At 47.2% G+C, this 19,515-nt stretch overlaps 1 pseudogene across 1 annotated transcript in view; it reads right to left on the bottom strand.

Annotated features, from left to right (window-relative positions):
* LOC146049538 (neurexin-3 pseudogene) overlaps positions 1-13,416 on the bottom strand; it is a 34,442-nt pseudogene extending 21,026 nt beyond the window's left edge. Inside the window, exon 1 of the transcript XR_014466140.1 lies at positions 13,279-13,416. The product of XR_014466140.1 is annotated as a neurexin-3 pseudogene (transcript). The remainder of the gene's footprint in view (positions 1-13,278) is intronic.
* Positions 13,417-19,515: the final 6,099 nt, after the last annotated feature.

A 19,515-nucleotide genomic window follows, 5' to 3' on the forward strand; every position in this document is an offset into this window, starting at 1 on the left:
CATTACCAGAACAGCGGAGAGTAGTACTGAGCATGTGATGGACCTGCCCAGTCATTACTAGAACAGCGGGGTAGTACTGAGCATGTGATGGACCTGCCCAGTCATTACTAGAACAGCAGGGAGTAGTACTGAGCATGTGATGGACCTGCTCAGTCATTACTAGAACAGTAGGGGTAGTACTGAGCATGTGATGAAACTGCCCAGTCATTACCAGAACAGTAGGGGTAGTACTGAGCATGTGATGGAGCTGCCCAGTCATTACTAGAACAAGAGAGAGTAGTACTGAGCATGTGATGGAACTGCCCCTTCATTACCGGAACAGCAGGGAGTAGTACTGAGCATGTGATGGACCTGCCCAGTCATTACTAGAACAGTAGGGGTAGTACTGAGCATGTGATGGAACTGCCCAGTCATTACCAGAACAGCAGGGAGTAATACTGAGCATGTGATGGACCTGCCCAGTCATTACTAGAACAGCAGGGAGTAGTACTGAGCATGTGATGGAACTGCCCAGTCATTACCAGAACAGTAGGGGTAGTACTGAGCATGTGATGGAACTGCCCAGTCATTACTAGAACAGCAGGGAGTAGTACTGAGCATGTGATGGAACTGCCCAGTCATTACCAGAACAGTAGGAGTAGTACTGAGCATGTGATGGAACTGCCCAGTCATTACTAGCACAGCAGAGAGTAGTACTGAGCAAGTGATGGAACTGCCCAGTCATTACTAGAACAGCAGAGAGTAGTACTGAGCATGTGATGGACCTGCCCAATCAGTACCAGAACAGTAGGGGTAGTACTGAGCATGTGAAGGAACTGAGCGTAGTACTGGGCGTTTGATAATGCTTGGGACATTATGGAAATAACAGGAGATGTAGAGTAGGGTGTTGGGAGGATACGTTATGGCCAGAATAATGGGTGCTGGCGGGCAACAGTGAGGTGAGTTTCCCATCATGCACTGGCCCTGTACGAGAACTGTCAGCTCCCATTAACATCAGCCCTCACCATAGACCAGGCAATAGATGCGACTCCATCACGCAGCCCGCGGCTAATGACCTACTCCCCAATGTATCATTAACCCCTTTAATACTAAAAGCACAATTACAAGGGATGCTCATTAGTCGACTCGGCAACCCTAACACGAGAGTACCCTGACAGAGGGGCTCAGAAATGGAAGGAACCAGACTGGCAGGCAGAGGGTTAACAGCGGATGACAATACAACCACATATTGTCAATTGTGTCCGGGCTGGAAATGAAGTGTTACAACATTGCCTCTTTAATCACTGCCAGGTGATACTGTGGCCCCTGGGGGACCGGCAGAAGCATTGATTACACATCTACAGCAATTACCTGCACTCAAACTAGTTTATAGCTGTGTGAAGATAGGTGTGACGGTCACTGGAGGGCAGGGGAGAAGCCAGGGACAGGCTAGGGGGTCCAAGATACTGGTAGGGGGGAGATATAAGACACCCCACACTGTATCACTAGGAAACCGTGGAGAAGCAAGGGATAGCCTATATGGGCACATGGTGTACCCCAGTCTCTCTCTTACACATGGTGTACCCCTCTCCAGTCTCTCTCACACATGGTGTACCCCTCTCCAGTCTCTCTTTCACACATGGTGTACCCCTCTCCAGTCTCTCTCTCTCTCTTGCACACATGGTGTACCCCTCTCCGGTGTCTCTCTCTCTCGCTCACACATGGTGTACCGCTCGCCAGTCTCTGTCATACATGGTTTACCCCTCTCCAGTCTCTCCCTCTCTCACACCTGGTGTCCCCATGTCCAGTCTCTCTCACACACCTGGTGCCCCCATGTCCAGTCTCTCTCTCACACATGGTGTACCCCTCTTCAGTCTCTCGCTCTCTCACACACACACACACGCACACACACGGTGTACCCCTCTCCAGTCTCTCTCTCTGTCTTGCTCACACACGGTGTACCCCTCTCCAGTCTCTCTCTCTCTCTCTCACACATGGTGTACCTCTCTCCAGTGTCTCCCTCTCTCACACCTGGTGTCCCCATGTCCAGTCTCTCTCACACACCTGGTGTCCCCATGTCCAGTGTCTGTCTGTCTCTCTCTCACACATGGTGTACCCATGTCCAGTCTCTCTCTCTCTCACACACATGGTGTACCCATGTCCAGTCTCTCTCTCTCACACATGGTGTACCCATGTCCAGTCTCTCTCTCTCACACATGGTGTACCCATGTCCAGTCTCTCTCTCTCACACATGGTGTACCCATGTCCAGTCTCTCTCTCTCACACACATGGTGTACCCATGTCCAGTCTCTCTCTCTCTCTCTCTCACACATGGTGTACCCATGTCCAGTATCTCTCACATGGTGTACCCCTCTCCAGTCTCTCTTTCTCTCTCTCACACATGGTGTACCCCTCTCCAGTCTCTCCCTCTCTCACACCTGGTGTCCCCATGTCCAGTCTCTCACACACCTGGTGTCCCCATGTCCAGTGTCTCTCTCTCTCTCTCTCTCTCTCATATACCTGGTGTACCCATGTCCAGTCGCTCTCTCACTCTCACATGGTGTACCCATGTCCAGTCTCTCTCTCTCTCTCTCTCACACATGGTGTACCCATGTCCAGTCTCTCTCTCTCTCTCACACACACACACACACACACACACACATGGTGTACCCATGTCCAGTCTCTCTCTCTCTCTCTCTCACACACATGGTGTACCCATGTCCAGTCTCTCTCTCTCTCTCTCTCACACATGGTGTACCCATGTCCAGTCTCTCTCTCTCTCACACATGGTGTACCCATGTCCAGTCTCTCTCTCTCACACACACACACATGGTCTACCCATGTCCAGTCTCTCTCTCTCACACACACACATGGTCTACCCATGTCCAGTCTCTCTCTCTCACACACACACATGGTGTACCCATGTCCAGTCTCTCTCACACACATGGTGTACCCATGTCCAGTCTCTCTCTCACACATGGTGTACCCATGTCCAGTCTCTCTCTCACACATGGTGTACCCATGTCCAGTCTCTCTCTCACACATGGTGTACCCATGTCCAGTCTATCTCTCTCTCTCTCTCTCACACATGGTGTACCCATGTCCAGTCTCTCTCTCTCTCACACACATGGTGTACCCATGTCCAGTCTCTCTCTCTCACACATGGTGTACCCATGTCCAGTCTCTCTCTCTCACACATGGTGTACCCATGTCCAGTCTCTCTCTCACATGGTGTACCCCTCTCCAGTCTCTCTCTCACACATGAAAAAACAGGGGTTTTGTGGGCACCGTGTGGGGGTGTCCACCAGAGGGTGCAAAATGTGAGTTGATTGATCACATGGTGAACCCCTCTCCAGACTCTCGCTTACATATGGGGGGTTATGCTGGTTCACTTGCAAAGGCAAATTCACTCTCTAATGGACAAAACCATGTGCACTGCAGGTGGGGCAGATGTAACATGTGCAGAGAGAGTTAGATATGGGTGTTATACTGTTTCTGTCCAGGGTAAATACTGACTGCTTTATTTTTACAATGCAATATAGATATCAATTTGAAGTACAAACTCCACCCAAATCTAATGGTGTGTACAAACGGTGAGATGTGCCTTGAGATGCGATCCCCGATATGATCAGATCGGGATCGGATCGCAAGGCACATCCGATTTGCATACAATCTTGATTATATAGCGCAGATCTGCACTATATAGTCAAGGCAGCCAAGACTTTCTGGCTTGCGATATGTGAACGCGCTTCGGGATCGCAAGGGTTAAAACCCCTGCGATCTGCATCAGATGCCGATCCAATGTTGACTATATCGTCAACATTGGAAGGCAAATTGTACCGTGTGTACACACTATTACTCTCTCTGCACATGTTACATCTGCCCCACCTGCAGTGCATATGGTTTTGTCCATAAGAGAGTGAATTTGTCTTTTGTGAGTGAACCAGAATAACTCCCCATGGTGTAAACCTCTCTCTCACATTTCTCTTGTTTATCCTAATCATGACTCTATACCATGAGGTAATTAAGAACTCTCTCGCTCTCCTTGGAATCAGTTTCCCTCGGTCTTCATATGAATTCAGTGCCTTCATATTATTCAAACAGGAGACAGCCGGACTATGAAAGCTGTCCGAGAGGATTCTGACAGCTTTAGCTCTACAAAACATGGGAAATAGGGACACACATTGCACCCAACAATTATACAACAACCTATATACTGATAGCGGTTATCCTTTTTTAAGACGGTATTATGTTATGTCTACATTTCCCCAGACCTGAACTCAGAAGCAGCATTCTGCAAGAAGGGGGGAGGGGTGGTCAAGGATTTTACCTGCACACAGTATCGGTAACATTGCTACGGCCCTACTAACCTACTGCACTATACACCTGGTCAGTTATCTCTATAAGTTACCACTTGCCGCAGAGAGCGGCCTCTAGTGGAAAAGTCCAATAGTGATGCAGCAGGCAGAGATTACAGTTCTGAACTACACCCAGTGTATGACTCGGGGGGGGGTGTCATTATACAGAGTGCAGGGAGGAGGCGGCAGGTACGCGCAGAGTGCAGGGAGGAGGCGGCAGGTACGCGCAGAGTGCAGGGAGGAGGCGGCAGGTACGCGCAGAGTGCAGGGCGGAGGCGGCAGGTACGCGCAGAGTGCAGGGCGGAGGCGGCAGGTACGCGCAGAGTGCAGGGAGGAGGCGGCAGGTACGCGCAGAGTGCAGGGAGGAGGCGGCAGGTACGCGCAGAGTGCAGGGAGGAGGCGGCAGGTACGCGCAGAGTGCAGGGAGGAGGCGGCAGGTACGCGCAGAGTGCAGGGAGGAGGCGGCAGGTACGCGCAGAGTGCAGGGAGGGTTCGGCAGGTACGCGCAGAGTGCAGGGAGGGTTCGGCAGGTACGCGCAGAGTGCAGGGAGGACGCGGCAGGGGGCACAGAGGGCAGGGAGGACGCGGCAGGGGGCACAGAGGGCAGGGAGGACGCGGCAGGGGGCACAGAGAGCAGGGAGGACGCGGCAGGGGGCACAGAGTGCAGGGAGGACGCGGCAGGGGGCACAGAGTGCAGGGAGGACGCGGCAGGGGGCACAGAGTGCAAGGAGGACGCGGCAGGGGGCACAGAGTGCAGGGAGGACGCGGCAGGGGGCACAGAGTGCAGGGAGGATGCGGCAGGGGGCACAGAGTGCAGGGAGGACGCGGCAGGGGGCACAGAGTGCATGGAGGACGCGGCAGGGGGCACAGAGTGCAGGGAGGACGCGGCAGGGGGCACAGAGTGCAGGGAGGACGCGGCAGGGGGCACAGAGTGCAGGGAGGACGCGGCAGGGGGCACAGAGTGCAGGGAGGATGCCGTAGGTATGCGCAGAGTGCAGGGAGGACGCCGTAGGTATGCGCAGAGTGCAGGGAGGAGGACGTGGCAGGTATGCGCAGATTGCAGGGAGGAGGACGCGGCAGGTATGCGCAGAGTGCAGGGAGGACACGGCAGAGGGCGCAGAGTGCAGGGAGGACACGGCAGAGGGCGCAGAGTGCAGGGAGGACGACACGGCAGGTATTCGCAGAGTGCAGGGAGGACGACGCGGCAGGTATGGGCAGAGTGCATGGAGGACACGGGCAGAGGGCCCAGAGTGCAGGGAGGACACGGCAGAGGGCACAGAGTGTGGGGAGGACGCGGCAGAGGGCACAGAGTGCAGGGAGGACGCGGCAGAGGGCACAGAGTGTAGGGAGGAAGCCGTAGGGGGGCACAGAGTGCAGGGAGGAAGCCGTAGGGGGGCACAGAGTGCAGGGAGGAGGACGTGGCAGGTATGCGCAGAGTGCAGGGAGGACGCGGCAGGGGGCACAAAGGGCAGGGAGGACGCGGCAGGGGGCACAGAGAGCAGGGAGGACGTGGCAGGGAGCACAGAGTGCAGGGAGGACACGGCAGGGGGCACAGAGTGCAGGGAGGACACGGCAGGGGGCACAGAGTGCAGGGAGGACACGGCAGGGGGCACAGAGTGCAAGGAGGACGCGGCAGGGGGCACAGGGTGCAGGGAGGACGCGGCAGGGGGCACAGAGTGCAGGGAGGACGCGGCAGAGGGCGCAGAGTGCAGGGAGGACGCGTCAGGGGGCGCAGAGTGCAGGGAGGATGTGGTAATATATAGTATACAGCAAGAGCTAGTGGTACTATGAAACATGCTATATAGCATGTATACAAGGAGGGATAGGCTGGAAGTGGTACTATGTAACATTGTATATAGCATGTATACAGGGAGGGATAGGCTGGGAGTGGTACTTTGTAACATTGTATATAGCATGTATACAGGGAGGGATAGGCTGGGAGTGGTACTATGTAATATACATATTGTATATAGAATGTATACAGGGAAGGATAGGCTGGGAGTAGTACTATGCAATATATTGTATATAGCATATATACAAGGAGGTATAGGATGGGAGTGGTACTGTGTAATAAATAGCATGATATATATATATATATATATATATATATATTTATTTACAGTATACATATTGTATATAGCATGTATACAGGGAGGGATAGGCTGGGAGTGGTACTATGTAACATTGTAAATAGCATGTACTGTGTACAGGGAGGGATAGGCTAGGACTGGTACTATGTAATATACATATTGTATATAGCATGTATACAGGGAGGGAAAGGCTGGGCATGGCACTATATAATATATACATATTGTATATAGCGTGTATACAGAGGGAAAGACTGGGAGTGGTACTATGTAATATACATATTGTGTATACAGGGAGGGATAGGATGGGAGTGGTACTATGTAACATTGTATATAGCATGTATACAGGGAGGTATAAGATGGGAGTGGTACTATGTAACATATTGTATATAGCATGTATACAGGGATAGGCTGGGAGTGGTACTATGTAATATACATATTGTATGTAGCATGTATACAGGGAGGGATAGGATGGGAGTGGTACTATGTAACATTGTATATGGCATGTATACAGGGAGTGGTACTATGTAACATATTGTATGTAGCATGTATACAGGGAGGGATAGGCTGGGAGTGGTACTATGTAACATATTGTATATAGCGTGTATACAGAGGGATAGGCTTGGAGCGGTACTATGTAATATACATATTGTATGTAGCATGTATACAGGGAGGGATAGGATGGGAGTGGTACTATGTAACATTGTATATAGCATGTATACAGGGAGGGATAGGCTGGGAGTGTTACTATGTAACATATTGTATGTAGCATGTATACAGGGAGGGATAGGCTGGGAGTGGTACTATCTAACATATTGTATGTAGCATGTATACAGGGAGGGATAGGCTGGGAGTGGTATGTGTAACTTATTGTATATAGCATATATACATGGAGGGATAGGCTTGGAGCGGTACTATGTAACATATTGCACATAACATGTATACAGGGAGGGATAGGCTGGGAGTGTTACTATGTAAAATATTGTATGTAGCATGTATACAGGGAGGGATAGGCTGGGAGTGTTACTATGTAACATACATATTGTATGTAGCATGTATACAGGGAGGGATAGGCTGGGAGTGGTACTATGTAATATAAATATTGTATATAGCATGTATACAGGGAGGGATAGGCTGGGAGTGTTACTATGTAAAATATTGTATGTAGCATGTATACAGGGAGGGATAGGCTGGGAGTGTTACTATGTAACATACATATTGTATGTAGCATGTATACAGGGAGGGATAGGCTGGGAGTGGTACTATGTAATATAAATATTGTATACAGCATGTATACAGGGAGGGATAGGCTGGGAGTGGAACTATGTAACACATTGTATATACAATATATACAGGGATGAATAGGCTGGGAGTGGTACTATGTAATATACATATTGTATACAGGGAGGGATAGGCTGGGAGTGGTACTATGTAACATATTGTATGTAGCATGAATACAGGGAGGGATAGGCTGGGAGTGGTACTATGTAACATATTGTATGTAGCATGAATACAGGGAGGGATAGGCTGGTAGTGGTATGTGTAACATATTGTATATAGCATATATACATGGAGGGATAGGCTGGGAGTGGTACTATGTAACATATTGTATGTAGCCTGTATACAGGAAGGGATAGGCTGGGAGTGGTACTATGTAACATATTGTATATAGCATGTATACAGGGAGGGATAGGCTGGAAGTGGTACTATGTAACATATTGTATATAGCATGTATACAGGGAGGGATAGGCTGGAAGTGATACTATGTAACACATTGTATTTAGAATGTATACAAGGAGGGATAGCCTGGGAGTGGTACTATGTAATATACATATTGTATGTAGCATGTATACAGGGAGGGATAGGCTGGAAGTGGTACTATGTAACACATTGTATATAGAATGTATACAGGGATAGGCTGGGAGTGGTACTATGTAATATACATATTGTATGTAGCATGTATACAGGGAGGGATAGGCTGGAAGTGGTACTATGTAACACATTGTATATAGAATGTATACAGGGATAGGCTGGGAGTGGTACTATGTAATATACATATTGTATGTAGCATGTATACAGGGAGGGATAGGCTGGAAGTGGTACTATGTAACACATTGTATATAGAATGTATACAGGGATAGGCTGGGAGTGGTACTATGTAATATACATATTTTATGTAGCATGTATACAGGGAGGGATAGGATGGGAGTGGTACTATGTAACATTGTATATAGCATGTATACAGGGAGGGATAGGCTGGGAGTGGTATGTGTAACTTATTGTATATAGCATATATACATGGAGGGATAGGCTTGGAGCGGTACTATGTAACATATTGTACACAACATGTATACAGGGAGGGATAGGCTGGGAGTGTTACTATGTAACATACATATTTTATGTAGCATGTATACAGGGAGGGATAGGCTGGGAGTGGTACTATGTAACATATTGTATGTAGCATGTATACAGGGAGGGATAGGCTGGGAGTGGTACTATGTAACATATTGTATGTAGCATGTATACAGGGAGGGATAGGCTGGGAGTGGTACTATGTAACATTTTGTATGTAGCATGTATACAGGGAGGGATAGGCTGGGAGTGGTACTATGTAACATATTGTATGTAGCATGTATACAGGGAGGGATAGGCTCTGAGTGGTACTATGTAACATATTGTATGTAGCATCTATACAGGGAGGGATAGGCAGGGAGTGGTACTATGTAACATACATATTTTATGTAGCATGTATACAGGGAGGGATAGGCTTGGAGCGGTACTATGTAACATATTGTACACAACATGTACACAGGGAGGGATAGGCTGGGAGTGTTACTATGTAAAATATTGTATGTAGCATGTATACAGGGAGGGATAGGCTGGGAGTGGTACTATGTAACATATTGTATGAAGCATGTATACAGGGAGGGATAGGCTCTGAGTGGTACTATGTAACATATTGTATGTAGCATCTATACAGGGAGGGATAGGCTGGGAGTGGTACTATGTAACCAGCATATATAGAGAAACCATACATGGGAGTGGTCCACTGGATCCATGGATTACTATTTAAATTGCAGAAAAACACATGGGACTGCAGCGTATACATAGACATAGAGGGTAGCAGATATTCTGCACTGTTCTTACACATGGTACTATTTGCACTAATAATTGGCAATACGTAGATAGGTCAGATATTATCCCCCATGCTGCCCCACCTGACAGACAGGGCTCTACGCTGACGGGCACAGACAATCAGAATTTCAAATAGGCAGAATTCCTCTTCACAAATCATTCATCGTGCGGCTAATCAGGATATGATTGCTCCATAGCAAGCAGCACAAAATGCATACAAGCACCTACACTGACAAGAGGCTAGAAGGTGCCGTCATGATACCCCAACAATTCAGACTTCTAGCAAAGACCTTGATATTCCAGGGGGTCTGCTACATATTCCACAACCACCAAGGGCAACAGAACCCACCCAGACTCCATGTACTCTCCCCCACATCGTACTGCAAGCCCCATTGCGCGTTGGATTGTCAAGCGTCTGATCTGATGTAAAGAGAAGGTAACCACCATTAGTCCTCTACCTGCCCAAACCCTGTGCAAAAATAAGGCACTGGAGGCAGGTTACTAGAAGGACAAACACACACACACAAAATCTTAACACCATAAAAACATAAAATAAAAATGGTGGCGTCTGTAAAGATGTGATCTCAGTGAACGTGATGACGGTGTACAGGGCTAATCTTAAGCAGAAAAAAATACATAATAAAAACTTTTAAAATATAATAATTCTAATAGATGATATACGGTAGACAGTCATCTTTGACACTGAAAGATTCCATATAACAAATAAAAATGCACGTTTCCTAGTGCTATGCAAAGCCGCGAATACCCTACAGTGCTGAAAAGGTTAATGACAGAACCCTTCATATCATTTTAAAAGAAGAAAAAAAACAGCGAAGCGATGAGGTAAGGGGGGCGGTGTCCGAACACGCGTTCAGTATGACAGTTCGCTGCGCTACTGCGCAAGCTTTCAATGCATTTAAATGTATAGTTCCCCACAAGCATCTCCCCACCTGAGATTAATAGGAGAATGCCCCCAAGACAAGAACCCAAGTACCACACCGGTGCCCCCCTCTGCCGTTATTATGGGGGCTACAGAAAGAGGTGTTGGGGAAAAAAGGTCACGGACCAAAAATATTTGTAGGGGTGGTTTTGGCAGCGCTGGAAAAGCCTCCCCCACATTACCAGCCACCCATCCTCCAGTTTCTGAGAGAAGAGTCAGCTCTCCTTCGTAGCCAACATTTCATGGATGGTTACCCGTAATCATTATCACTCCACATCATCCCTACCCCTGAGCCTATTTCGTGTTCCAGCAGGGTTCTCGGTTACGGCCCCCACAAACACGACAACCCCCACTTTCCTGGAGATTGCGACATACAAGAAGGAGCAATAAGGCTGGCAAAAAAAATGGCGTTGGTCTCCAATTTTATCCCCATCTCCTCCTTTCTCTCCCCCCCACCCTTCGCACTTATTCTCCTCCCCCCCATCCTCAGACCCCCCCACCCCCCACCCTTCGATGATCCACTTTGGCAAAACACAGAACGCCGTACATTGCACCAGGCGAGGGCGAAGGGTGGAGGGGGGGCAGAACATCGCTCACGAGTGGGGGAACGTGCGTCTATGTGCATCCCTGCAACGCAAACACAAACTCACAACTATCACATCTGCAAGGTACAGACGGAACGTCAGAGAGCTACATAGGGTTGATCTGCGCATTTGGGGAGGTGGAAGGGGGGGGGGGGGGGGCTTGTGTATGAAGAAACAGGCAAAAAAAAAATCGTAGACAAACAGACGGAAAATAAAAGGACAAAAATTGCTTTGCTAATCCACCCCAGTAGATGAGTGTGTGTAATTGTGGAGCGGCTGATATCTCGGTTTTGCAGCTGTGAGTCTAATCGCACTGCTATTAAAGCCCCCACCTCTTCCCCCTGCTACACTCTCTCCCGTCCACTTTCACATTGATGGGGGGGTACATAATGCGTCTTATGGATAATGAAACTAAATAGACAGCCCGTCCTGGCAATCAGCAGAATAATTGCACCTTTTACAATCCAACTCTCTCCGACTTCCCCCAAAGAGCTTCAAAAATGACATGATAAACAAGTCAGAGTGATCAGACGGGTGACACGGAATCATGCTGCAAATACAAATGTTCCCCAACTCCGACATACAGTACACCCTGGTGTCCTCTCTGTGCCCCTTGGCAGGCAAACCCAGACAAGTGCAGAACCAGGACCCACAGACGGCTCTAATCAAGCATTATTCCAATAATCTCACCGATTATCGAAGGAAAATCATCTAGAAATCCTTACACAAAAACTTAAGGAAAAAAATTAAATAAAAAAAAAAACAAACATAAACGGGCATAGTCAACCGTGTACAAAAAAAAAAAGGTATAAAATACACACGTAGCAATAAGTGAAATAATGGCATTGACGGAGAACACACAGATCATCTGACAGTATGGCATCCCCCAGACTCAACGTTAGAAATGTCTAGTTCTACAATCGTCTTTCCCTCTGCAAACGCTTACAATTAATTAGACAAAAATAAAGCATCTAAGTAAATAGAATTTTCCGAAAAGGGGAGAAAAATGGAGGTGTCTTTAATTTCACGCTAGGCTCCCTTGCAGTCGGCCCACCCCTAATTCCACCCCCGTCGTCTCCCTGTTTATGAAACAAATTGTTCCTATATCTGTAATTTTTCCAGCGCAAAACGAATTTTAACATTTTACCAAAAAAAAATTTGGTTTCATTCAAACATCATTTAATAAATATATAAAATCTATCCGATAGACGTATGGAAAAAAAAATAAAAACAATAAGATCTTTCCAACAATTGTTTCCATATTGCACAAGAGAACGGGGAGAAAAGGTTCAGGGTTTTTCTGGATTTCTTTTTTCTCTTTTAAATAAAAAAAAAACAAGATGTATTGAAAATTCATAATTTGTCTTTTGTCGTTGAAATTTCATAATAAAATTCCCTTGAATAGTATTCTAATTATATATATATATATATATATATATATATATATATTAATTATTATATAAAATAAAACGAATAGTCTTGGCCAAATTATAACGGTCTCGGTATGATGGAAAATAATATAAAAAATTGAGAAAAATCGATAAATGTGAAGTTGCTCTGTGATTTGGAGTATTTGTGGCCTCCAGGACTGATGGAAAGTAGGTGGGGACATCGCAATATCAGTCACCTACAAAACGCATCAAAGTCACTACTCTTACTTCCATATGACATCACTGGCTGACTACTGGCATAAAAACCGTGCGGCCCAGTCCAACGCACCACCAGCAATAACACACAATGTTTTGTACTCTGCCAGGGAAAACCACACACACACACTTTCCACAACCAAATGGAACATTTATTGTATTCCAATAGATAGGATCGGTGTTTCCAATCTTAGCTATGGGTCGGTCTCATGATGACCATACACTTGCCAAGCCCATATGTCTGTGATGGTATGGACTTATATACAGATATATAATCATTACCAATACCATGTGATTGATAGACACACACAGGCACATATTACAGATCACCCAGCAATGCAATGAGCAGACACATTACATTATAGATGACACACAGACTAGGTGGGTGCTGCCTATATACACGGGACACACTCTGCACCCCACTGTACACATAGTTATAGTATAGGGCAGCCCATCCTGGCACACATGCACACAGCAGACACACACACACACATGTGAGGACAGGGGAATGCTGCTGTCCACTGTGACAACTGTGCCCCCCGTTCTGACCTGTGGTCGCCGCTGGCTCAGGGTCCTGTGCGCGGAGCAGTTCCAACCTCACACTGTCACCGCCGCTCCGGCATCCACACACTCCGACACCGGCACGCCCCGGACACGCCCCCGGCACACCCAGCGGCACGCCCACATTCAGCCCTTTAAAGAGGCACGAGCATTTTTAGGCTAGACGTCCGCTGGTGTAGGCTATTACCGCCGCTCACCTGTTTCGCATAAGCGTCATGTACAGCCATGTATAGCACACCTGTGTCACATCAGCGTCATGTATCGCCCTGCATACTAATACTATGTGACACAGGTGTGCTATGCAGAGCGGTACTTGACACTGATATGACAGGTATGCTATGCAGTGAATAGCACACGCACACCTGTGTCACAACAGTGTCATGTACTGTCATGTATAGCACACCTGTGTCCATGCCTCCCAACATGACCCTCTCCAGGAGGGACACAATTCTCTGCTTCTGGGCTTCCCTCTTCATGTATGATTACCATCACCTGTTTTCAACAGTTTTACTAATAAGAAAGGTGCTTCACCACAGGTGATGGTAATCATACATGAAAAGGAAAGCCCAGAAACAGAGCATTGTGTCCCTCCTGGAGAGGGTCATGTTGGGAGGTATGTGTGTCACATCAGTGTCACCTCAGTGTCATGTATTGCCCTGTATAGCACACCTGTATAGGATCAGTGTCATGTACTACTCTGTATAGCACACCTGTGTCATGTACCGCCATGTATAGCTCACCTGTGTCACATCAGTGTCATGTACTGTTCTGTATAGCATACATGTTACATATGTGTCATGCACAGCCCTGTATAGCACACCTGTCTCACATCAGTGTCATGTACTGCTCTGTATAGTATACGTGTGTTACATCCATGTCATGTACCGCTCTGTATAGCACACGTATGTTACATTTGTGTCATGTACCGCTCTGTATACAACACGTATGTTACATCTGTGTCATGTACTGCTCTGTATAGCACACCTGTGTCTCATCAGTGTCATGCATAGCCCTGTATAGCATATGTGTGTTACATCTGTGTCATGTACCGCTCTGTATAGCACATGTGTATTACATCTGTGTCATGTACCGCTCTGTATAGCACACGTATGTTACATCTGTGTCATGTACCGCTCTGTATAGCACATCTGTAACTCATCAGTGTCATGCACAGCCCTGTATAGCATACGTGTGTCACATCAGTGTCATGTACCACCCTGTATGGCAAACCTATGTCATGTCATTATCATGTACTGCCCTGTATAGCACACCTGTGTTACACCTGTGTCATGTCAGCATCATGTATCGCCCTGTATAGCACACCTGTATCACATCAGTGTCATGTATTGCCCTGTATAGCACACCTGTGTCACGTCAGTGCCATGTATTGCCCTGTATAGCACACCTGTGTTACGTCAGTGTCATGTACCTACCTCCCTGTATGGCACACCTGTGTCATGTACCACACTGTATTGCACACCTGTGTCACATTAGTGTTGTATACCGCCCTGTATGGCACACCTGTGTCACGTCAGTGTCATGTATTGCCCTGTATAGCACACCTGTGTCACGTCAGTGTCATGTACCTACCTCCCTGTATGGCACACCTGTATCTCATCACTGTCATGTACTGCCCTGTATAGCACACCTGTGTCATGTACCACACTGTATTGCACACCTGTGTCACATCAGCATTGTATACCGCTCTGTATGGCACACCTGTGTCACATCAGCGTCATGTACCGCCCTGTATGGCACACCTGTATTGCATCATCGTCATGTACCGCCTTGTATAGCACACCTTTGTCACATAAAAGTCATGTACCGCCCTGTATAACACACCTGTGTCACATCAGTGTCATGTATAGCACACCTGTGTCACATCAGCGTCATGTACCACCCTGTATAGCACACCTGTGTCACATCAGTTTCATGTACTGCCCTGTATATCACACCTGTATCGCATCAGCGTCATGTATCGCCCTGTATACACTGATGTAACACAGGTGTGCTATACTGGGCGATACATGACGTAGCACATCTGTGTCACATCAGTGTCATGTATCGCCCTGTAGGGCACACCTTTGTCACATCAGCGTCATGTACCATCCTGTAGGGCACACCTGTGTCATATCAGTGTCATGTACTGCCCTGTATGGCACAACTGTCACATCAGTGTCATGTACCGCCCTGTTTAGCACACCTGTGTCACATCAGCAACATGTACCGCCCTGTATGGCATCAGCGTCATGTACCAACCTGTATAGCACACTTTTGTCACATCAATGTCATGTACCACCCTGTAGGGAACACCTGTGTCACATTAGTATCATATACCGCCCTGTATAGCACACCTGTGTCACATCAGTGTCATGTACTGCCCTGTAGGGCAAACCTGTATTGCATCAGTGTCATGTACCACCCTGTATGGCACACCTTTGTCACATCAATGTCATTTACCGCCCTGTATGGCACACCTGTGTCATATCAGCATCATGTACTGCCCTGTATTGCACACCTGTATCACATTAGCATCATGTACCGCCCTGTGTGGCACACCTGTGTCACATCAGCATCATGTAACACACTGTATAGCACACCTGTGTCACATCAGTGTAATGTACAGCCCTGTAGGGCACACCTGTGTCACATCAGTGTAATGTACAGCCCTGTAGGGCACACCTGTGTCACATCAGTGTCCTATACCAACCTGTATAGCACACCTGTGTCACATCAGCGTCATGTACTGCCCTGTATAGCACACCTGTATCACATTAGCATCATGTACCGCCCTGTATAGCACACCTTTGTCACATCGATGTCATGTACCGCCCTGTATAGCACACCTGTGTCCCATCAGTATCATGTACCACCCTGTGTAGCACACCTGTGTCACATCAGCGTCATGTACTGCCCTGTATAGCACACCTGTATCACATCAGCGTCATGAATTGCCCTGTATAGCACATTTGTCGCATCAGTGTCATGTACCTTCCCATGTAGCACAACAGTGTCACATCAGTGTCATGTACTGCCCTGTATAGCACACCTGTGTCATGTACTGCCCTGTATAGCACACCTGTGTCATATACTGCCCTGTATAGCGCACCTGTGTCACATCAAGGTGGGGCTGTAGATGTAGCTTAAGCAGCCCATACACGCTGCGATCCCGCCGGGTCAGATGTGTGCTTTGAGGTGCGCGCTCCCGCGGCACCTTATCGCACAGTACAAAAAGTATGTGCTTGCACATACTTTTTGTACTTAGTTTTCATCACATTGCATCGCATTGCATGCACAGGCAATGCAATGCGATGTGATCCGTGCTAGTTAAGCACGGAACGCACGCCCGTATCGGGACGTGTATGGGTGGCATTATCTAGACTTTAGTAAGGCTTTTCACACTGTCCCACATTGCAGACTGTTAAATAAACTTGAAAGCTTGGGATTGGATTCTAAGATGGTTGAATGGATAAGAGCGTGGTTGCAGGACAGAAAACAGATAGTTGTAGTAAACGGAGTACAGTCAAAGGAGGGAAAGGTTACAAGTGGAGTACCCCAGGGATCTGTACTTGGACCAGTGCTGGTACTTGTGTATTTTGGCGGCGCCCGTCGCGGGCATCGTGTGCCTTAACTTTAAGGCACACGACGCGACGCGATGGACGCGATTTCTCCATAGGCTTCAAAATATTTTTAACATTGAACCCGATGGAGAAATCGGGTCCATCGCGTCGCGTCGTGTGCCTTAAAGTTAAGGCACACGACGCGACCGACGCGACCGACGCGATTTCTCCATAGGCTTCAATGTTAAAATATTTTTAACATTGAAATACTGTCGGTCGCGTCGGACTTGTGCCATTATAATGGCACAAGATCAAATGTAGTTGATAAAGTCCATCTAACATAGAAAACAATGGGAAATGGGCCAATATGGCCCATTTCTCATTGTATATGGCCCCGTCATGTCCAAATATAAATGCCCCCCATTGTCAGCGGCACCCCAGTATTGACGCCAACCCGAAGCGTGGCGACCTTTTCATACCCCTACTATCCACGTCGGCGTGGAGTTGAGAATAGAATAGTGTGGCGAGCGCAGCGAGCCACCGAGCCCGAAGCGTGGCGAGCCCCGCGAGGGGACGCGGATACCTTCACAGGTATCCGCGTCCCCACGCGGGCTTCATAGGTGTCCGCGTCCCCTCGCCACGCTTCGGGCTCGGTGGCTCGCTGCGCTCGCCACACTATTCTATTCTCAACTCCACGCCGACGTGGATAGTAGGGGTATGAAAAGGTCGGAGGACGCGCACCGCTGCGCTCGCCACGCTTCGGGTTGATGTCAATACTGGGGTGCCGCTCACAATGGGGGGGCAGTTATATTTGGACATGACGGGGACATATACAATGAGAAATGGGCCATATTGGCCCATTTCCCATTTTATTCCATGTAAAATGGACTTTATCAAGTCCATCTTATCTTGTGCCATTATAATGGCACAAGACCGACGCGACCGACACGATTTCAATGTATAAATATTTTAACATTGAAGCCTATGGAGAAATCGCGTCCATCGCGTCGGTCGCGTCGTGTGCCATGTTAATGCACACGACGCGACGCGATGGACGCGATGGACCCGATTTTTCACACACGATGGACGCGATCCTCATCGTGGGCGCCGCCAAAATACACAAGTACCCCAGTGCTTTTTAATTTCTTTATTGGTGATATTGCAAATGGAATTGAGGGTAAAATGTGCCTTTTTGCAGATGACACAAAGGTATGCAACAGGGTAGACACACCAGGAGGAGTAAAACAAATGATAGATGATCTACAGTAGGTACCGTATATACTCAAAGATAAGCCGACCCGAATATAAGCTGAGGCACCTAATTTTACAACAAAAAACTGGGAAAACTCTTTGATTCAAGTGGGACCCTCACTCGAGTATAAGCTGAGGGGAGGCTTTTTCAGCATAAAAAATTGTCTGAAATAGTAGGCTTATACTCGAGTATATATGGTAGATTAGAGGAATGGTCAAGAGCATTGCAACTACAGTTTAATGTCAAAAAAATTCAAAATCGTGCACTTGGGTCTCAAAAATCCAAAGACTAAATATAGTATAAATGGCACTATAATGGAAACTACTGAGGATTTCAGGGGACTTAAAGGCAGGTAGGCAATGTAACAAAGCAATGAAGAAGGCAAGTCAGGGTCTTGGTTGCATAGTGAGAGGTATCAGCAGTAGAAAGAAAGAAGTAATAATGCCACTGTATAGGTCATTGGTATGACCTCATCTAGAGTATTGTGTTCAGTTCTGGAGGCCATATCTCCAGAAGGATAAAAATACATTAGAGACTGTACAAAGAAGGGCAACTAAAATGGTGCATGGCCTACATCACAAATTGTACCAGGAAAGACTAAATTATCTTAATATGTATACTTTAGAGCAGAGAAGGGAATGGGGGGACATGATAGAAACTTTCAAATATATCAAGGGCTTTAACAAGGTACAGGTGGGAGACATTGTTCACAGGAAGAAGGAGGAAGATTCAGGGGAAATTTGAAGAAGAATTACTTCATAGAAAGGGTAGTAGATAAGTGGAATAGCCTCCCATCAGAGGTGGTAGAGGCAAATACAGTAGAATATTTTAAACATGCTTGGGATAGGCATATTGATATCCTTATAAAAAAAAATAGGGATCAAATATGGTTTGAGGTACTGTAACATGTTTGGTAAAAAAAAAAGTTGTTTTTAAAAAAGTGGTTATTATCTTATATTATGTTTCTATATTCACAGCCCTGTATAGCACACGTGTCACATCAGTGTCATGTACCGCTTTGGATGGCACACCTGTGTCATGTACTGCCCTGTATAGCTCACCTGTGTTACATCAGTGTCATATACAGCTCTGTATAGCATACGTGTATTAAATCTGTGTCATGTACCGCTCTGTATAGCACACGTATGTTACATCTGTGTCATGTACCGCTCTGTAAGCACACCTGTGTCTCATCAGTGTCATGCACATCCCTGTATAGCATACGTGTGTTACATCTGTGTCATGTACCTCTCTGTATAGCATGTGTGTTACATCTGTGTCATGTACCGCCCTGTACAGCACACCAGTGTCACATCAGTGTCATGTACTGCTCTGTATAGCATACGTGTATTAAATCTGTGTCATGTACCGCTCTGTATAGCACACATATGTTACATCTGTGTCATGTACCGC

Source organism: Crinia signifera, chromosome 12, assembly GCF_055691185.1.
Source record: "Crinia signifera chromosome 12, ASM5569118v1, whole genome shotgun sequence".
In the NCBI taxonomy this organism is placed as follows: Eukaryota; Metazoa; Chordata; class Amphibia; order Anura; family Myobatrachidae; genus Crinia; species Crinia signifera.